Source organism: Mytilus trossulus, chromosome 8 (genome assembly GCF_036588685.1).
Source record: "Mytilus trossulus isolate FHL-02 chromosome 8, PNRI_Mtr1.1.1.hap1, whole genome shotgun sequence".
Lineage (NCBI taxonomy): Eukaryota > Metazoa > Mollusca > Bivalvia > Mytilida > Mytilidae > Mytilus > Mytilus trossulus.
Genome location: NC_086380.1, coordinates 32,129,518 through 32,135,255, shown reverse-complemented (window position 1 = coordinate 32,135,255; position 5,738 = coordinate 32,129,518).

The window sequence follows — 5,738 nt, the reverse complement described above, 5'->3', positions numbered from 1 at the left end:
TCTTAAAATTTTTACAAAGTATTTACTTTGACCCTTTGACAAAAATATAAAAATTTAAAAAATTTGAACCAACCGTTTTTTCAGAAAAATTACACTGGTTATATAGCAGTTTGACAAACACTGATTTTGATCATTGAGAAGCTTAATATTCCTCTAACAACACAACATAATAAAAACGTTTAGCTGATTTTACAGAGTTATCTCCCTGTAGTGTAAGGTACCACCTTAAGTGGTCATTTTTGAAGATTATTTCAATAGTCTTACTGTCTTGTGTTTATTTTACTATGCAATTCATTTTGAAATCAGCTGATAAATTATTTTTTTATTTTCTCTAGAAATTATTGTTTTATATGTACTAATAATCTATTTTAATTAGTGCAGAAATGCATAATAAAATAAAATTGTTAATATCTTAGATTTGTATTATTACTGGCATAACAGATGTATTTAAAAGCTAGATTGATTGATTGGTTGGTGCTCAATATCAGTTTTGATTGGCTGGGGAAGCAGGAGTGGTGCATTATTTTTGCGCACATCACCATTACATTTGCGTGCAAAAATTATTGTGTTTGCACGCAGCTTTTGATTACAATTGCACACATTTTTTTACAGGTTATTATACTTATTTATTTATAATTTGTTCAATTATTTACAAATAAAAGTACTCATTTCGTTAGTCTTAGTACCCAACTCACCAACGATGAGGTGGAAGTGGGATTTGGAGCAAGATAAGTCCATTTTATTATGCATAAACACTAAATCGTAGATTATATACAGATGAAAATGTTAAAATGTTAAAACATAGCTAATCTTAAATAAAGTTAAAATTATTGATAAATTCATTACTTTACATGTCAGTGCATGCCGAAACTCCATATTTGTACCTTAGTGTAACTTAAAATAATTTAATAATTTTAAAACGAACACTATTAGTTGAAACACTTTTCATCCTGAAATATTCTCAATGAAGTTACATGTATGCCTTAAGCTACACTAGGGAGTTTATAATGATCACTTTATAATTGGTTTTAGAATTCATTATGAACATTATATAATTTGAATTAAGAAATATTTTCAAAATTAATAATTGATATTCATATTTATTATGAAAATAAAAATAATATATAGTCAATTACAATTTGATTTAATCTTTTTTTACATATATTTACCTGAGTTTACCTGTAAAATAAATGCACGCAAATGTAATCGAAAGCTGCGCGCAAACGTAAAACATTTTAATCCACAAATGTGTGCAAACGTAGTGCGCCCAGCAGGAGTGCCCTTAGAGAACCACTGACCTGTGAAAGGAAAATTAACAATCCTAGTCAATAAGAATAAGAGTATTGTGCACCCATTCCATGCAGGATTCAAACCCAAAATCTCAGTGTTGACAGGTTAGCGATACGGTAGCTAGAATACTTACACCATTGAGCCACTGAGGACTCCCAAAACGCAAAAATATGTACTGTAAATTCAGAAGTTATTGCAATGTTTTTTTTATTGAGAAATTTGGGACAGGGTTGTGATCACAATAATTCAAACTTGCATTTTGAATTTTTTTATATGAATTACCGGTAGACATGATTTTTCTCAATATCAAAAAAAAATTAAATCACATTTTAGTCCAAAATGACAAAACTGCAAAAATAAATGCATGCATAAATTTCTGAATTTTTAGTATACTAAAATGGTTACTTTTAGTGTAAAAACATGATTTACACTCTTTACACAATACAATACTTTATGCTTTGAGAACTGTTAAATCTAAGGTACAGAGAATGACATGCAAAAAAGAAATACATATGATACATAGTATGGTATAGGTAAATTAAAATGTATTCTTGTTTTCATGTTCCCATCACCTTAACCCATACTTTTTCTCTTTAAAAATAGAGCTATCACTCACAAGGACAGTTCACCACATGTAGGGTCATTAGTTTAGACCCTGGGTTCATGTATTATCGTGGATTAAGGAATCCTAAAAAAAATCGTGGATATGCAATTTCGAGGTTTTGCCAAAGGTAAATAAATCCCTACAGAAAATTTGACATATTTTGGACATAGGAATCTTAATAGGGTGCTTCGAAATCCACGAAAATTGGTATCCAACAAATAAAAATGAATCCACAATATTAGGATCTGGATGTGGTTTACAGAATAGAGAATAATAATGTGTCTAAATATGAATAATAAGGTGTCGAAATATGAATAATAAGGTGTCGAAATATGAATAATAAGGTGTCGAAATATGAATAATAAGGTGTCTAAATATAAAATAAAGAGAATAAGGGTCAAAATAAATAAAGAATACAGAAAAAATGTCTTTAATGGTCCAAGGAGTTCCTCATCCAAACCCTTATTTTAGAATCAATGATATAAGGCAGGTTTATTGTACATTTTAAACAATGTGAACAGTGTTAGATTTGATTTGTATGTCATAGGGACAGCACGTTATAGATAATTAGTGTTTATAAACAAATTTGATTCAAAGGATGAGAAAATGTTGGCACTGATTGTTGATATATTCGATGGTTGAAACATGTTAGTAAAACAGCTATTGATACAAAACACAACAAAGAAGAAAACATTCAGAGTTATTGAACAATAAAATGCAATAACTAGATCAATTGAATAGCTTCTCAAATCTTAAAATGAAATTATATCAAAAACGTGGGATGAAAAAGATAAGGCATATATCATTAAAATGGCAATTGATGAAAACAAACGACCATCAGACTTTAGTTCAGAGTTGAGGTTTAAGCTCCTAAATCTGGATCAAACTAGGACGAAGTCATATCCAAACTTGATGAATCAAGTCTTCACTTTTACAGAAACAAATGTGCTTGGAGAAAAATAACTTGGTTCATTCAAAGTGGCATCAAACCCATGTGATTTTAAGCATACATATATAAAACAATTAGGAGCACAAATCAAGTCACCGATTACAATGACACCAAAGAAGTTCACACGTAAAAGGAAATTAGAAATTGAAAAAAAACGAATCTCACAAGGATGGAATAATGGTTACGCGTGTTGTAGCAGATGAAAACCAATTATATGCTTGTTTCCATAATAGCAAAAAGATCTGTAAATTTAGCTCTGATGATAAATGTACGGGTACTGTTGATTTAGGAGAGAAACCATTGGATATTGCAATCCATTCCAAATCAGGTAAAATAGTTGCAACACTTCGCAGTGGCTCATTGCAAAATATAGAAAACATGGAAGCGACAACAAAGTTTAATATACTTAGTGATAAAATTTACGGTGTTGCGTGGATTAATGATGAATTAGTCCTCGGAGGAAAAGCTGAGATATATTTCTTGAATTCAAATATGGAACACGTTAAAACCTTACAGATAGGCGCAAATGTAATATACTATATACATGCAAAAGATTGGAAAGTTTATCTAAGGTGTACTGTATTGACAAAGAAGGTAATAGTATCTTTACGTACAGTTCACCGACATTGAAGAAGCCTGATGGAATAGCTACGGACGGAAACGGAAATGTATACGTTGTAGGGCGCAAGTCAAACAACGTACATCGCTTGTCACCTCAAGGAACTGAAAGTGAAATAGTATTATCAGCCGAAGAGGGTATTAAAGATCCTATAGCTATATGTTTTAGTCCGGATTATAAGAGTCTATATTTATCCAACGAATCTGGAAAGTCAATTTGGATCTTTGACTGTGACTATTAAACATTACAAGAACTTATAAAAGGTCATCTTACCATGTGCGCTTGCTATAAAAGTCACTCGTGTATAGCCCTATTGGTTTACATGTTACATTCTGCTAAATAAAGTAGCATTCATGTAAATAATAAACATGTGCATTATCTTGTTTTTTTTAAAAAATCAACATACCTTTAATCACGTTACATCACACTGCATGGTTCTCTGAATTTAGCATAAAAAACAGGTACTTCGATCTGAGCAACAGGCAACTTATGCACTATTTCAGTTTCTTATATTTTTGTTATTATTAAGTTATTGAGGATTCATTTAAAATACCACAATTGTCCACATGTGTTACTTGATTACAAAGTAACAGCTAAGTAGGTAATGACAAATGATCCGCGATATTATCTTCAAAATCAAATAAAGGCAACAGTAGTATACCGCTGTTCAAAATCAATAAGTCGAGCCAGTAAAAACAAATCCGGGTTACAAGCTAAAACCGAGAGAAACACATCAACTATAAGAGGAAAACAACACAGAAGTGCACCACAAACAAACAACAATGCATCATACAAAGGAAAGAACTGTAAGATAACAACTGCCATAATCCTGACTTGTTACATGATATTTTAATAAAAAAAGGGTAGGTAAGACCTGGTGTTGTTGCTAGCCAAACCTCCGTACTTTATGGCAATGTTAAACATACCGCTAAAATGACATTACATGACTGGAATATAGTACAAATACATGCAAAAAAAGACTGATAAGTACATGCATTAAAACATAATTGACTTTGCGTAAAAATCTATCCTATACAGAGGGAGTTGCCGTTTATGACCACAACAGCTACTCAATTCTCCTGCATTATTTTAAAATACGAGTCACTGAATAACAATAAAATTCAATTGATCGAATAGGAATTCCGTTTATATATTTCAAGGAATTTTGGTAAGAATTAGAACAGAGCACTCGTTTATTCATCAAAATTTTTATTCTCCTCGATAATAGTTATGATACAAATGCATAAATGAGTATTTAATTTTTTTTTGTTAAGTACAGTGCAGTCTTCTAATTGGGTATAAGTACTATAAAAAGTAAAAAAAATAAATAAAAAGATACCAAACTTTGAAGGAAATTCAAAACGGAAAATCCCAAAATTAGGGAAAATAAAAAGCTCAAACGCATCAAACTTACTATCATGTCATTATGTAGAAAAAGGTTGATTAAACTAGGTTTTATAGCTAGCGAACTGATGCTGACTGGTTTGACAAAAAATGTGCATATTAACAGATGCAAGTTAAAAACAGCTTGATAGTGCTATAAAGGGATATTATGCTGCAGTTATTGAAGTCCTCCTGCTTGAAAGCATCTAATGAGATATTATCCATATACTGAAAGAAGGCATGCCCGTATGTTGATGTTCTGGATAATGATACAATAAGTTGTGGTATGTGTCCTCCAGCTACTACTGATATATTATGTAGTTCTAGCGTTGCCGGGTATTACTACGAGGCAATGTTACATTCTGTACATCATCACATCTTTACATCTTGTCCTCATCTCGGTTAGCGGCTGCCACTGTAGAGTTACACTGATGGTTTGTTGAAGGTCGTTCGTTAAAAACTAGTTTGATTTGTTTTGCATTCTTTCTAGCTTTACGTATTTTAAAGTCGTTAAACGGGTCATATAAAACTGAGCATGCAAACTCAAGCAATGATCTAACAAGCGTGTGTAGCATACAGCTTTTGTTTCTTGTAGACAGTCGTGCAGATTTTTTTTTAGATGAAGCCCTAGTTAAATTTGACTTTTTAACTACTAATATGCTTTATATGTGTGTGGATTATTACATCTAGATATTTTGCTGAATCCACCAATTAGTCAAGTTATGTCCATGACTTTAAAAGCTTGTGGGATATTGTTTACGTTTTTTGGTTACGCATAGAAGTTAACTTTTGCCAGGATGGAATTCAATTTAATCTTGTTTAATTTGAAGTATCCTTTGATTTTAAGAACTAACGATGATTGAATATCACAACATGTAACCTCATGCTATTAA